A 16391-nucleotide genomic window follows, 5' to 3' on the forward strand; every position below is an offset into this window, starting at 1 on the left:
AAAAGAGGCCTGGCGTTCTCAGATGTTAGAAGGGCTTTGTTCACTCCAAGGGGAGGGAAAGGATTGTATTTAGTATAGCATATGTTAGATTTTCTTTTTCTTCTTTCTTGCTTTTTTAAAATATGAAAGCCCAGACCATGAACCAGTAGGGTTCCAACAAAAGAGAAATAATGAGCTTGTTTCCATAGAAATGGCTCTGCTAACCCACTGATGTCTAATACTCCACAGTGGCAGGCCCGGGGGTATAGGCCAGGCACTGGCCCTCTGTCTTGGCAAAGGAGATTATCTCTGGGTTAATTAATTTCTTAAAAACAAAGCCACTACTTTAACCCTAAATTCTCTGGATTGCAAAGGCTGCTGGAGTTCAGGGAAATGAAGCCCTAGTCTCCTTCCCACTGCTTAAATAGCCCTTGGGTCTATGAGACTATGTAAAACATGTGATCTCCCAAATCAGCCCCTCAGTAAGAATTACATCTCCACTTTTCACTTTTTTGGTTTGTTTTTATTTTACCATTCTGTTTCTGGGACATTTCTGATGATATAACTGACAGGTGATACAAAATAAAAAACTGGGGCTTGAGAGATAGTACAGTGACTACGGTACTTGCCTGGCATGCGGCAGAGCCAGGTTCAATCCCCAGCATCCCATATGGTCCCCTGAGCACTGCCAGGAGTGATCTTGAGTGCAGAGCCAGGAGTAATTCCTAAACACAGCCAGGTGTGACCCCAAACAAGACACAGCAAAAAGGTAGAAAAACTTTTACTGGGAGACATAAAACCTGGAACTGGTCTATGCTGACATGGCTGTTTCATAGTGGGGAAAAAAAAATCACTGCATTTTTCTTGGTCTCAGTGGCTCAACTAGAAGAGGTGTTAACAAGTCCAAGATTTAACTCCAAGGTCTAATATTTGTGAAAACATTTTGTAAAACATGGGATGCTATTCAAGGAACAGACAAGAATAGAGAAGACACTACCATTTATTGAGCAACTACTGAGCACCATGACCTACAAACATGATATACACATCACCCCAAATTCTCTCTCCAAGGAACTTGGAAGAGAAATTGGACTGAAACAGGCCAAAGGGAGAAAAATCAATGTCCATGACTCCATTAACTGAGATCTTAATAATAAGCAAGAATTCAATGAACAATCCAAAGGAGACACTAACTCGGGCAGGAGTGGGAATGAGGTGTGGTGGTCAGTGCATCTTAAATCAAACTTAGAAACTCCTAATTTGTAGTGGCAATCTATTGCAGAGATGGCAAATACTTGAAAATCCTTTTTTATTTAAAATTAGTTACCAGGAATTGATTGAGTACTTTATGAGAATGATCCAGGATCTCCACCTGTTACAGTTTCTTAGGAGACCAGCCACTGAGCCGGTATGACAGTGCCATGGATACCTCACAATTCCCTTTCTGTCATTGCTATCTTTTGGAGGGAAAGGTTCATGTCCACATCCAGCAGATAAAAGCCTTTATGTAACCAGAGAGTCAACATTCTCTTTCTAGCACCTGAGGCTGATGGCTGCTTCCTCCTCGGGCCACTATGGAGAGGCTGGAAGAGCATCTGTGTACACAACCAGTGTTTTCCCACAAAAGCTCCATGCCTACCTTGGCCTTCTTCACCTTTTTTCTCTAGTCTTCAGCCAAACCAGCCTACTCTGTCGTCTGAACAGATCATGCCCACAGTGGTCCTGGTTTGGCCATTTTTCAGCCCCGCCCATACACAGCTCAGTTCAAGAGTCTTCCAATAAGAAACCTTCACTGATGGTGACACCTTTCTCAGCCCCACAGCCCAGGAACTGTTGCTAGCATAATTTAAAACATTTCTCTGTCTTAAACATAATTTAGACCATGATTTGTATTATTAAATATCATTTTGTCTAGTTATTTCTCCTTAGATATTTATGAAACCTGCCATTCTTTCTTCAAAATTTCTTAGGTTTGTCAGTTTCCACTGGTTAAACAGGCCAAGCTAAGTTTTACCCAGAGACCTTTGTTCTTGCTGATTCTCCTGTCTGCGGGCTCCTCAGGCCCCTGAGCCTACAATGCTCAGGCTGTGCTTTCTCCTAGGGCTGAAGCGAAGCTCAAAAGTCAAGTCTTCCTTGATTGCATTAGAAAGTACCCCCTATTCCCCACTGCAGTTCTCTAGTACATCACTTCATTTCCTTCACTATATTGCGATAATCTGAAGTTGCTGAATAATTTGAGTCTTTCTCTTCTATTTCTACATAAACTAAGAACAAAAACTCTGTCATATTCACAGTAGGTGCTCAATAAATACTTACGATATGCGAAAAGTATTCCATAACAACCCCAGAACCCAGTCTCACAAACATAGATTCTCAGTAATGTTTGCTACTTGGCACATAGCATCACCTATGACCTCACCCATGGCGCCGCCTCACAGACACTACTGGATACAGATTGCTTACAGTGATTTTCTTTGGTTGCAAATGGGCTTATGGAACATGTTTCCCCAAGTACATCTCCCAGACTCTAATTATATCTCATCTGATCTTCAACTATCTCCTGCTTTCTTGGGGCAAAAGACAAGCTGGAGACTACTGCACCTTCTCCCCTTATTACTTCTTCACTACTGTCAAAAATGGAAGAGATCCTTAAGAAACCCACCAGATATAATCTGGGTTGCTTTGGGCAACCTAAAAACCTAAAAACCATTTTATACAGTTGGAAAGCTCTGCAAGAACTGCATGAAAATCTTAATGTTGGCTGCTGGGAGCTTCTCTGAGCCATGGGCACCTCTGCCCACTTGTACCATTCCTGAGAGCTCACCTCAGACAGTATCTCTCTGGGAGACCTGAAAATGCAGCTTACAAGACCTCCTCCTCCTCCCTCCCTCCCTCCCTCCCTCTCTCTCTCTCTCTCTCTCTCTCTCTCTCTGTTTCTCTCTCTCCTCCCTGTCTCCCTCTGTCTCTGTCTCTGTTTCTGTCTCTGTTTCTCTCTCTCTCTCTCACTCACACACACACACACACACGCGCGCCACACACACACACATTCCCTCTCTCCTCTAATTCAGGCTGTGAAACATTTTTTTCTCTTACAGAAGGCATAGCTATGATTAGAAAACTGGAAAATCGAGATTTAGAAACAAAAGTCTCCTATAATCCTTCCAATGATAAACAATCAAATTAAGCCTCACAGAAACCTTTCAAGTACCTAGCCCCAACTTGGAATGCTTTTTGCTGTCCTCTCATGTGGGAAGATAATATTTACTAATAGACATAATCATTTTTGGGGCCTGAGTAAAGACCTTTTGAAATCTTTCTCATCTATGCTGCAAGGTTTCTTCTCCACCCCCCCAACCCCACCCTGCCTTCCCACGTTCTTAAGAGACCAGAGTGATGCCAATATTCCCCTTCCCTCTCCTCTGTTGATGCTGCAGGGATGGGGGTCACTAACACACTTGGTTGTGGTGCTCACACACTCGGCCATAATGCTTGCTGAACACAGCACTCACAGCCGTGGAGCTCACACATCTTTCTAGTTATATTGCTGATGGGGTGTGACACCCATTTGCTATGGTGCCTGAAGGTGCCAGCTGCAAAGCAGCCAGAAATCACTTGCAGCATGATGGCCCAAAGAAAGCAGAGCTGCCGGGGCTGTGCTCTGTGCATGTGCGGGTGCTTGGCACCAAGGATCACACTTGGGCTCCTGCTTACAAGGCGAGTGCTTTAGCTATGGAGCCATTTCCTAACCTCTGCTGTAATTTTGACCCGTTTTTTTTTTTTTTTTTGCACAAGTTGTGCTCAGAGGGCCCAGAGACCACCATATCTGGTAACATTCAGCCAGTTGGGCTGTAGATTCAATATTAGCCCTGCGAATGTGATGCTACTTGAGACCTCTGGTGCCAGGGATCACAAAGATCATCCCAGTGGTGCTTGTGGGCCCCTAGGAAAGACTGTTAATGCTCGTGGGGCTTCTAGAGTTATACCCAGCAAAGCTCTAGAGGTCTTGTGGTGCCAGGGATTAAACTAAAACATATGTCAAAACCCCTGGACTACCTTTCTGACCATTCAAGTATCACATTTGATATCACATTTCCAAAGGTCATTAGAGCTCTCTGACATGGAAAATAGCCATTTAAGTTTTTTTTTTTATAAAATGGATATAGCAATTCTCCTTCAATTTTAATACATAGTAGAAACCTGAAAATAATTAAAAATGGAAAGAAAATAATTCTTCCTTTTTGTTTGTCTCTGAGTAGGATGAAAACTATTGCTAACACCGACTAAGACATACCCTGGAGTGGAGGGGAGGGGAGCCAGGAAGGAGGCTGCTGCCCCAGGAGCTGCCAGGCAGCTTGTAATGAAAAGACTGATCTGGAGTGTTGGCTTAGACACTGGAAGCACATCAGGGACATATATTATTTTCGTTTTTTAATAAAGCTACTCAATATATACTTATACCTTCTATTAAAATCTTTTTTTTTTAGTGTGCTTCCTTCCTTACACAGAAAATTTTGAGAGCAGTCTCCAAGTCCTTAGGAAAGTTCCCCCTAAGCAGAAACTGTGAATTTAACCAACCTCATTTTATATACCATGGAGCGCATGAGATGAAATCAGTCTCACACTGTGGCAGGACCTTGAAAGTAGTTACCATAAAGAACCATCCACTCAAAGGAATGGGTGGTGGAACACTGTAGGACTGAAATCCAATCACAAACAGCTTTGTAAGGGTCTATCTCACAGTGATTCAATAAAAAAAGTTAAAAAAAAAAAGACCAATCCACTCTAAATAAATTTTCCTTACAGTCCCAAATTTAATATTCTTTAATCACTCCTGACACAGATTGAGAAACTACATAAAATTCTATCCTCCAGCACCCACGGAGCACAGGGTAGCCACTGTGTGTACTGAATATATTCGGTCCAGTTTGAGTAACCCCTGAGGACATGACATGTGAGCATCTTCAGGTAAGGGTAAAGAATTTTTTGAGAAATAAGCAAACCAGAAAATGGCTCCTTTGTCAAGTTATGCCACAAACTCCTTATGAGGCAAAGCAGGAGACATTTGAAACCCACTGACCCTAAGCCGCAGTTTCACAAGAGAAAGGAACAAGGACGAGTGATGAAACCAATCACCTTAGAAAATGAACCATGGACTTAAAGCTGATTGGAGGTACCTTGCACCATTTCCTGAGTATTTCTGATGCTCTGCTACACCCTAAATTGTATAAATCAAATTCAGGTTTCTCAATAAGCATTTTTTTCCTCTTCCCCTCCACCTCCCACTGCTATGTGAGCACACTCAGGGCGAGGTAGAGAAGAAGTCCTGGACATAAAACTATATGCTACTCTCTCTAATGACTCGTTGTCATCTTTGGTGATCACTACTCAAATGTAACACATGTGAATTAGACCAAAGGAACTGGTCTTGCTACTCCTACCTTACCTATTTTTCTGTACAATTTTTGCAAAGAAGGTAATAAACAGCAAATTGGCTGAGCATATTTCTGCATGAAATAAAATAGGTTTCATCACTGGAGGAAAAAAAACAGGTAACTGTATCTCCCAAGGATATTGTGGAGGATGTCTCTGTTTCATAAATGGAGTGTCTTGTAATGGAAATATGAAGGGAAGGATGGAGTAGCAGTCGTGCGAATGCTTAATGAGTTAAGACAGCATCTTTGGCATGAGTGGAATTTTAGAAGGGAATTTGGATGAATCTAGAGAACGCTGAATTCTAAAGTTGGAGGTCTAGATTCGAGTTCCAACTTTGCTAAGAGATCATGGAAAAGCCATTTGACCCCTCTAGGTTGCAGATTTCCCCCCCACACATACAACCGCCCCCCCACAAACACTGAAAAATGAGAGAGAAAAAAATTATTGTTTCCTTCTTACTACTTTTGTCAATTGTTCATGAGGAAAGATCAAAGGAAGCCAGTGGGTTGAAAGGATGGAAAGCTTTCTATTCTCTGATTTCCATTTCCTAGACTCTTATTATACCCTAACTCTAATTCAAGAATCTAATCGATTCACTTCATCTTTCACTATCCCACTGTAAGTGGGTCTCCAGTGTTCTGCAGATTTTCTTCCACTTTTCCTTCAATGACTTTATTCACACTTTTCCCCTCTCCCTCAATTCTCTAATCTTTCTTCATTTCCCTATGCTCATTTTCAGCTTGTTCCTATTTTCTAATAGCAGCACCCAAAAGAAAAAGGCCATATTTTCCCTTAATCACCTCCATCAACTCACATACATACTTACATACTGCACTTCTACAATCACAGGCTACACCTTACCTTCTCTCATGGTAATTGTTTGTGCTTTTTGTAAATGATGAGCCCCTTTCCTTAACACAGGCTCCCATCTATTATTGACCAAAGACCTTGCTTCATTTCCTTTTATTTTTTCTCATGTTTTCCTACATGGTCAATTATCTCCTCTTTGTAGGCATAGTTTTTAAAATTTTTTAAAAATTTTATTAAATCACCGTGTGATAGTTACAAGCTCTCATGTTTGGGTTACAATCTCACAATGATCAAACACCCATCCCTCCACCAGTGCACATTCCCCACCACCAATATCCCCGGTATACCCCCCTTTCCCACCCTCCCCCTGCCTCTCTGGCAAACAATATTCTTAATACTCTTTCTCTAATTTTGGGCATTATAGCTTGCAACACAGACACTGAGAGGTCATCATGTTTGGTCCATCATCTACTTTCGGCATGCATCTCCCATCCCGACTGGTTCCTCCATCCATCATTTTCTTAGTGATCCCTTTTCTATTCCAACTGCCTTCTCCCCTCTGCTCATGAAGCAGTCTTCCGGCTATGGGGCAATACCCCTGGCCCTTGTATCTACTGTCCCTGGGTGTCAGCCTCATGTGATGTGTAGGCACAGTTTTAACAATAAAAAATACTAAACACAGTTTTAACATAAAAATATACTAAAACATCTCCCATCTGCAGAAAGAGAACAACAAAACTTGTCCCTTGTTCTCATGTTCTCCCCAGTAGTAGTCTAATTTTCCAGATATCTACAAATTCAGATATGTCTAGCCAAGCTACCCAGGGCATATTTGATATGCCAAAAACAGTAACAACATATCTCACAATGAAGACATTACTGGTGCCCGCTCAAGCAAATCAATGAACAATGGGACAACAGTGCTACAGTGCAGTGCAGTGCTATTGTGTCCATGTCTTTATCCATTTCTCTCTTGTAGCAACTCTAAATAGCCTTTTTCCTACTGTGCTATAGAACTACATTAATCTCTATTACCAGTTGGTCTTGCCATCCAGCCAACCTAGTCTCTTGTCCGAGAGCCTGGCTGTCTTCCCTGGGGCCCCTCGAAGGGGGTGGGTTCCAGTTTCCCTCCCCACCCCAAGCAGAGCTCCCGGCGGCCAAAGACCTCCAGAGCCTAGCCACAGCCATGCTCAAGGCCCTCTCCACACGTTCAGATGAGCCTCACGCATGAAGGTATCAGTAGAGGAACTCAGGTGTGTGGGACCCGGGGCTGAGACCTCCAAGCCTGCTCAGATCAGGACTGGGCCTCTTCCACCCAGATTTCCCATTTTCCAGTAGCTAGGCAGTCACACTCAGGGACTGCCCCAGTGCCATGTAACCCCACCAACAGCCAACATTCAGAGACTTAAAACCAAGCTCCTGGAAGCATCTGATAGCCTAGTTCTCCCTTTGGGAGAACCGGGCAAGCTACTGAGAGTTTCCTGCCCACATGGGAGAGCCCTGCAAACTCCGCATGGTGTATTCATGTGCCAAAATCAGTAACAATGCTGGGTCTCATTCCCCTGACCCTGAAATTCAAGCCTCCAATGCAGCATTGTTGGGAAGGACAAGTAAAGAGAGGCTTCTAAAATCACAAGGCTAGGACAAATGGAGATGTTATTGAGACCACTCAAGAAATTCGACGATTAACAGGATGATGATGATGATGATGATTGTTTGGCCTCTGTCTTGGTTTATTGTGGTTGCTTTATTATCATAAACTTGATGTCTTAAGGCAACAGAAGTTTATCCTCTTCTGCCTTTGGAAGTTAGAAGTTCAATATCAAATTCCACTTGAATCAATAAGGCATCTTTAGGGCCATTTTCCCTCTGGATGCTTTAAAGAAGAATCTATTACTTGCCTTGTCCTGCCTTTGTGGTTGACAGCATTCTTCAACTTATGTCCACATCTCTCTAATTTCTATCTCTGTTGTCATTTTGCTTCCTCTTCAGCCTGTGTTATTCTTCTACTGACTCTCTTCTAAGGGTACTTATGCATGCACTAAAGGCACAACAGGATAATGATGCTACATTATGAACCTTTACTTAAACATAGCTACAAAGACTTTTTGACATTTTTAGACATCATTAACAGAATCCCAGAATTAGGACCTGATAACTCTGAGGATATTATTCAGTTAAGACAACTTTCTAGCAGCATTTAATATGATAGATTATTTCCTTCTCTTAGGACACTTCATAACTACAAAGACCTTTTGCCCTATTAAGACATCATTACCAGAATCCCAGGATTAGGACATGATAACTCTGAAGATATTATTGAGTTAAACAACCTTCTAGCAGTATTTAATATGGTGGATTATTTCCTTCTCTTAGAACATTATCTTCACTTGATTTCAGGGATACTGTCCTTCCTTTCATTTTTTTCTTCTTTCCTTTTTTTATTCATTCATAAATTTGGTAAAAGACAAATGACTTGCCAACTTAGCATTCTTTAAGTGTTTATTTCAATAGTGTTAACCATAGTCACATTACTGTGCAACAAATCTCCAGGACTTTTTCATCTTACAAAACAAAAGCTTTGTTGCCCAATGTGTCTGTACCCACAATTCTACTTTCTGTTTCTATAAGTTTAACTATTTCAGAAATCTCCTCTAACTTGAATCATAGGTTCCTTTTTAGAAACTGATTTATATCATTTAGCATAATGTATTCAAGGTTCATTTTGGCATGAACTATAGTTCCCTTATTTTTATTAAAAAACATTTTTTGGGGGGCTGGGGCGATAGCACAGTGGGGAAGGCGTTTGCTTTGCACATGGCCAACCAGAGTTCAATTCCCAGCATCGTATATGGTCCCCCAAGCACCGCCAGGAGTAATTCCTGAGTGCCTGAGCCAGGAGTAACCCCTGTGCATAGCTGGGTGTGACCCAGAACCCCAAAAATAAACAAATTACTTGATTAATTAAAAATAAAAATAAAAAACTTTTTTTGTTATTTTTGGGGTCACACCCTGTGGTACTCAGAGCTTACATCTGACTCCACTTAACAATCACTCCTGACAGGACTCAGGAAATCGTATGTGATCTAACAGATCACAGTTAGGTCGGCCATGTTTGAGGCAAATGCCTTACCCACTGCACTATCGCTCCAGCTTGTCCTTTTAAAAATGACTAATATTCCATTGTGTGTGTGTATATATATATATTTTGTTTGTTTGTTTGTTTGTTTATCCATTTGTTAACTCATGAAGACGGGGTGCTTCTATCTCTTGGCTCTTGCGAATAGTGCTGTTATAAACATGAATTCACAATGATCTCTTCAAGCTTCTACTTTTAATTCTTTTAGATATATACCCAGAAATGGGATTTTTGGGTAGTTTTATTTTTTGAGAAATACTCATACGTTTGTTTGTTTTTTAAACAGAAGCTGCAACATTTTTACCAACAGTGCACAAGGGGTTCAATTGTTCCTCTTTCCTGTAAACATTGGTTATTTTCTTCCTTGCTCAATTTTACTTTTTCTAGCTCCTTGTCAATCCCCCTTCTTGGTTTTATTCATTTCCTTGATTCCTCAGATCTCAGACTATATCTATGCTGTTCTCTTTTACATATTTCACCCTACCCACACACATCAGGTGATCTCATTCAGACCATGGAGGCAATAAACACCATTTTTTTGCTCTGTCTCTCAAATTATATCTCAGGTACCAGTCTTGTACCACACTCTAGACCATATAACCTACTACGTACCCAACCTCTCCATAAGAATTAACCTATCTGATTTGACTTATCCCAAACCAAAATCTTAATTCTCTCCCCTACACTTGCTCCTTCCAGTCTTCCTTATGATAGCACTGTAGTACTGTCATCTTATTGTTCATCAATTTGCTTGAGGGCACCAGTAGTGTCTCCATTGTGAGACTTGTTGTTACTGTTTTTGGCATATCGAATACGCCACAGGTAGCTTGTCAGATTCTGCCATGAAGGTGGGATACTCTCAGTAGCTTGCCGGGCTCTCCAAAAGGAATGGAGGATTCGAACCCAGGTCGGCCACATGCAAGGCAAATGCCCTACCTGCTGTACTATCGCTCTAGTCTGGTATCAGTATAAAAGACTTCCTTATGATAGTCAATGGTACTCTCATTCTTCTGGTTTCTTAGACTATGAACATTGAAGGTATTCTTATTTGGTTTTGCTTTAGCTCTCCTCTCTAACAGCAAATCCTTAGTCTCCCTGTGAAAAAATTCCACCTCTTCTTTTCTGCCACCCTCCTGGCCTTTACTTCTTGCTTGACATTTCAATATTGTCCTGTCTCCTCTGATTTTGTCTTGTCTCTTCAATCTATCTTTTATATATAAAAAAAACAGCATGTGTGTTCATCGAAGGTGTATGTCAAAGTGTTGTCAGTTCTTATCTCCCAACTCTCTAATGGCTTCCCACCATGGTATACAAGATATGAATGATAAGATCCATGGGTTTCATTTTGATTTCACTCTGCATCATTTTATTCTTGTTAATTCTAAAACAGCTTAAATGTCTCCTTGATGTTTCTTAAATCTGGCAAACATACTGCTGTCTGCTTGTACACTCTGATCCCTTCAAGGGTTCAGAAAGCTCTTCCTATAGCTCCTCCTGCACCCCACTGTATCCAGGTGTCTGCTCAAATCTCAGTATCAGAGATCTTTACTGGCTGTCAATCAAAAAAAAAAAAAGCATTATTCCTTTTTGTACTTCTTATCCTCCTCACCCTGTTTGTGTTCCTTCCTGACACTCGTTGTCCCCTGACATGTTACTTGTATTGTCTGTATTGTTTACTAAAATAAAAGCTTCCTGTACACAGAAAATGAATCTATTTTGATCACTGCTGAATTCTGAATGCTTAGAACAGTGTCAGACTCATCTCTCAAAAATTATTTGCACAATGAATGAATAAGGCACCCATAGGCCTTCATCAAGAGTAATTCCCTAAATGGAAGTTTGTTTCTATTGATCATATATAGCTGAGACTTGAGAGCTTTGACTCTCAAGTAGGAACACACTAAAGGAACAGAAAAATAGGATGCTTGTCTTGTCCGTGGATGACCAGATTCAATCCCCCGCACCTCATATGATCCTACAAGCTTTGTCAGAAGTTATTCTGAGCCCTGAGCAGAGCTGAGTGTGGCCCCCCCCAAACAAAAACTCAGTATCTGGGTGTTAACTTCAAAACAGGTTTCTTGGAGCTGGAAAGATAATTAATGTGGTTATCTTACACACAGCTCATCCCAGTTCCATCCTGGGCACTGCAGATGCAGTGACCCTAAGGTACTGCCAGAAATGATTCCTGAGCATAGAGCCAAGAGCAGCAACTGAGCATCACTGGAAGTGGTCCAACTCACATCAGCACCTGTGAAAAAATGTTTCCTATTTTACTTAATGTTGACCTTCCCTGCAGTTTTGAGAATTCAATGCTATTTTTTTAGTGATACTTCTGAGGCTACTTTATTCAACTTAATTTTAGGATATCACTCTAGAACGGTAAATGTAGTAGAAGGTTATCTTCAAGAACTAATACTGTATTTCCCATTGTTTGGGGAGAAACACCACTAGGCAAACCAGAAACAGATTTGCAGATGAGAAACAACAGAGAGATCAGATGACCTGACCAGTCTCAGGGAGGGCCATGACAAGTCAATTATTATGACTTTGAAAACTAGTGCTTTCATGAGAGCGAGCCCAGGAAAGAAATTCCCAGTTTTACTAGGTATTTCCTGTGAACAACTAGTTTCCTCTATAAAGTGGGGCCAAGGAAGAGATTCACATTTAGAATCATTTTATATAGGTGATGGATTAGTAAGGCTGTTGGGTATGGTGACTCTCATCACCAAGGAACACAGCAGGACAGGGCTCAACAAACATTTTGTGGGCCTGTAATAAAGTAAAACTGACCCTGCTCAAGAAGAATGAGTGTCCAGACCACATTTGTACAGTGTGTTGACTAAATGTATCGAAAGAAAAAAATTGAAGAGTCAGAGGAGCATATCATGCCTGGTTAGATCATTATTCATATGACTGAGGGTTATTTAGAGTGTCACACAGGTTGAGGCTGAGACGAATGGACCACTTCACACAGAGGAGTGAAGATGAGTAATCTATATAGAAGCACATTGTGGAATTTCTAGAGATAGATGCTTTCATTACCACTGAGTTTAAAAGTAGGATGATTCATTTTCTTCTAGCTGACACACACAGATAACTATCATCCCAGCAAACAGTTTCCAGGGGCTCTGAAATAAAAAAAATTCACCTCTCTGTCAAACTGGAATCAGAACAACCTGTGTCAGTTACCACTGCAGGCCTCTTCTCTCAACACCTGTGGTTCCCATCCCACCGAGCAGGGAAAGATCAAGGGCATACTGCAGCATGTGGATTCAATCTTGTCTCACACTAAGGACGATTTCCACCCAAAGCAAACCAAAACTGAGAGGGAAAAAGAGGAAGACAGTTTGGTTTCAACGCCTGGATGCTCATTAACCTCATCCACACTCAACTACTTTTGGCTCAGTGTACATATTTATGACCTCATACATCATGCTAGCCATTTTCCTTTTATCCTTACTGTTTTGCTTGGAGGAACAGCATTACTGGTGCTGTTAGAGAATTACATGGTTTACAGATATTTTTTTAGAAATGCTCATTTTCCTTATCTGTCTTAAAAGACTGCTTGTTGAGAGTTTCTAGTCTTGGCATCCTTCATCTTTTTGCCCTCTGCGTGTGTTAGCTGGATCATGCAGCTATGAACTGCATCTACCACTGGGGGTAGAGGAGAAAGGGATGTACCAAGGAGTGAGTAGCCCCATTGCAGCCACAATTTAATATAGCTGGAAAAGAAACATCAAGTACTCCTCTATTTAAGACAGTTTAAGTCTCCCATTTAGGTAACTCCTGATTAATAAGTCCAATTAATATTCTTTTACGGCAGAATCATTTGAAATGCTCATGATCGTTAGTTATTAAACAGCTTCTTATTCTGAAGAGAATGAGATTTACATCTAAGAATTATACAGGGGCTGGAGTGATAGCATGGAGAGTAGGGCATTTGCCTTGCACACAGTGGACCCGGGCTCGATTCCCCACATCCCGTATGGTCCCCCAAGCACCACCAGGAGTAATTCCTGAGTGTATGAGAGAGAAGGAACCTCTGTGCATCACCGGGTATGATCCAAAAAGAAAAAAGTAAGAGCTATACAAATGATAGAACAGAATCTTTAATAAAATCTTTCAAAAATAATTAAAGTTATAATTTGGTGAGCACAGAGTGTACATGGTTTTAGACTATGATTCAACTCAGGGTATTGTGGTGATAGAAAGATTGGAAAAAGGCACTCAGCAGGGACTGCAGAGGAGATCTGTCATTTCCATGCAAAGAATACTTAAAAACTTAGTTTCAGAAAACATTCAGTCTTCATTTACATAACAGATCCTTCTTCCTAAACATCTGGGTTGTCTTATTCATTCCAACTGGGCAATTAAACAGAAATCTTTCCAGCCCTCTGGAATGACTTTCTTTAAAATCTCAGTATAATCAAGAGATTTGGGCTTGCCTACTAAATACACCAGGCAGTGTTGGGAGCTGAGACAGAACTACTCATAAACCCCAGGAGCTTAAACCTCTAATGGTAAAGACAGACTGACCCATAAATGGGCAAGTCGAGTATGGGTTCTTGTGGCCCAAGCTAGGAGAAAGACCAATGTACAGTGGAAGTACTTAAGACAGTGAGTAGTCGGAGAGATAGTTCAGAGAATAAGACACTTGTTCTGCAATGGTTGGCCTGGGTTTGACCTCCAGTACCTGCTTGTATACTAACCCAAGTACCAAGAGTTATTCCTAAGCACAGACTCAGGAGCAAACCCTAAGTGAGTACACCTCTCCACCCCTCCCAAAAAAAAAAACCAAAACAGGCACAATATCAATTTTTTTAACTTAGAGATTTAGAAAAAGTATTAATGTATAGTAATACACTGTATATATTGAAATATAGGAATTTATTAGGTTATATAAGCATTTCTCAGTAAGATAGTGCTTCCTAGATGCTGGGGTGAGGCAAACAGAGAAATGTAGATCAAAGGATATAAATTTCTAATTACAAGATAAATAAACTATGGGCATCTAATATTCTCATGAAGACAGTCAACAATTCTATATTATATATTTGAATAGTAAAATTAGTATACACAATTTTAATTGTGAAGTGATAACTAACCTCACCAATGTCATTATCTTACAAAATTTATGTATGTCAGTATATGGTCTACACCTTAAACTCTAGCAATGTTAGATGTCAATTATATCTTAATGAAACTAGAAAAAAAAAGAATCAGATGAATCTAATGCATAAAGAATAGCCGAAAGCAAACACTACCATAAACTTATTTTGCAATACTGATGTAAAGTACACACAAAAAAATTGCGATTCAGTACTGAACACAAAAAAATTACAATACTCCAAAATAGTTTCTCTACTTAATAAGCGCAATATGCCAAGGAAGTGTTCCATGTACAAGAATAATATGTTTGTGTGCGGGCCAGTGGCGCAATGGATAACGCATCTGACTACAGATCAGAAGAATGATATGTTTAAGTCAGATACTTAAAGCAAAATGTTTCAAGTGACAGTGAGAAAAGAAAATAACTTATCTGCGCAACAAGAACTAATGATAGAAGGAGAAAACAGAGAGCTCAACAGTTTTCTCCAGCTTTGGATATGAATTGAATATGAATTTGCTCTGAAGCACATGACTGAGACAAACTGAATGGCAATGACATAAAGCATCCAACTCAACTGATTTAGGATGACTAATATTGCTTATTATTATTTAATCCAGTGGTGGTGAAATCATCACTGAACTACAAACTGCACAAAAGAACAGACAAAGAAGTATCTTAATTTGAATTCAATGCTATTTACTTTTAAAAGGGATCGGAGAAAAGTAGCATATGAACTGTAATTCAATATGACGTCAGCTCCAGATTGCACATGGACTGTAATTCAATACAACGTCAGCTCCAGATTAGCAATAAACATTTGGTTCCAGACATAATAAATTACCAGGATAATTTACCAAGTTGTTGAATTGTCTATGCAATAAAATGGAATTATCTAACCAACTGGAATTACTAATGATCAGGGGAGACCACAAAAGGGAAAGACAAGTCAGCCCAGGAAGTAAAGAAGACTCTTGTATTAATTAACAGCCTAAGAAAAGGCATCAGAGGGTGTGCCTATGGTAGCTTGCCTCAACTCAAACTAAAAAATTAATCCAGTTCATTCTAGAGTCATCATGGCCTCAGTTCTGAAAACCAGTTCCGCCCATCAATGAGATGGTCAGACTTCTTCGTCAAAACCCTGGATGAACTGAAACCCTGAATGAGGCTCTTTCTGGAGCTTTCCTGTTCCTGGAGCGAGCAGATATCATTGGGCTACACTAGCACGCAACAAGGATGAATAGAGACATTGCTGGCACCCGCTCGAGCAAATCAAAGATCAACAGGAGGACAAGTGATACAAGTGATTATAGAGTCATATTTTTCAACTCTCTGTTTCGTCTTACATATTATCTTTTGTCTATGCTCAGTGCCATAGAACTTAAACCTTTATTCAATTAAAAAGCACAAAATAAACCACAATTCCTTACTTCTTTGGATCATTTCCCTATTTATTCCTACATACTTGTCTTTTTTTCAAATTTTTGGGTTTTTTTTTTTTTTTTTTTTTGCTTTGAGGCCACACCAGCAGTGCTGAGGGCTTACTCCTGACTCTAGGATCAGGGATCATTCCTGGCAGTGCTCACAGGACCATATAGGGGGCTAGGGATCAAGCCTAGGTTGGCTATGCACAAGTATGCTACCCTATGAGCTATTGTTCCCCAACTCCCCCTAGCTTCTAGCCCCCTATTCAGTTCTTTATTGGCATTTCCAGCTTCAGTGTCAAGATGTCAAGGCTTGCCTAAGAGAAACTGAACAGCAAGCCCTGAAGCAGCAAGCTTCCAAGGATTATTTTTTTCTTTTGGGGTCACAGCCAGCAATGATTAGGAGTTACTCATGATTCTGCACTCTGGAATTTCTCCTGGCGGTGCTCAAGGGACCATATGGGATGCTGGAAATCAAACCCGGATGAGCCACATGCAA

The 16391-nt window shown here is 40.6% G+C and overlaps 1 protein-coding gene across 5 annotated transcripts in view; it reads right to left on the reverse strand.

Moving 5' to 3' along the window:
- The window catches only part of GNG2 (G protein subunit gamma 2), a 127043-nt gene that overhangs the window by 30506 nt on the left and 80146 nt on the right, over nucleotides 1-16391 (reverse strand). The gene's annotated exons all lie outside the window — the stretch shown is intronic.

The sequence above is a fragment of the Sorex araneus genome, chromosome 3 (assembly GCF_027595985.1).
Source record: "Sorex araneus isolate mSorAra2 chromosome 3, mSorAra2.pri, whole genome shotgun sequence".
In the NCBI taxonomy this organism is placed as follows: Eukaryota; Metazoa; Chordata; class Mammalia; order Eulipotyphla; family Soricidae; genus Sorex; species Sorex araneus.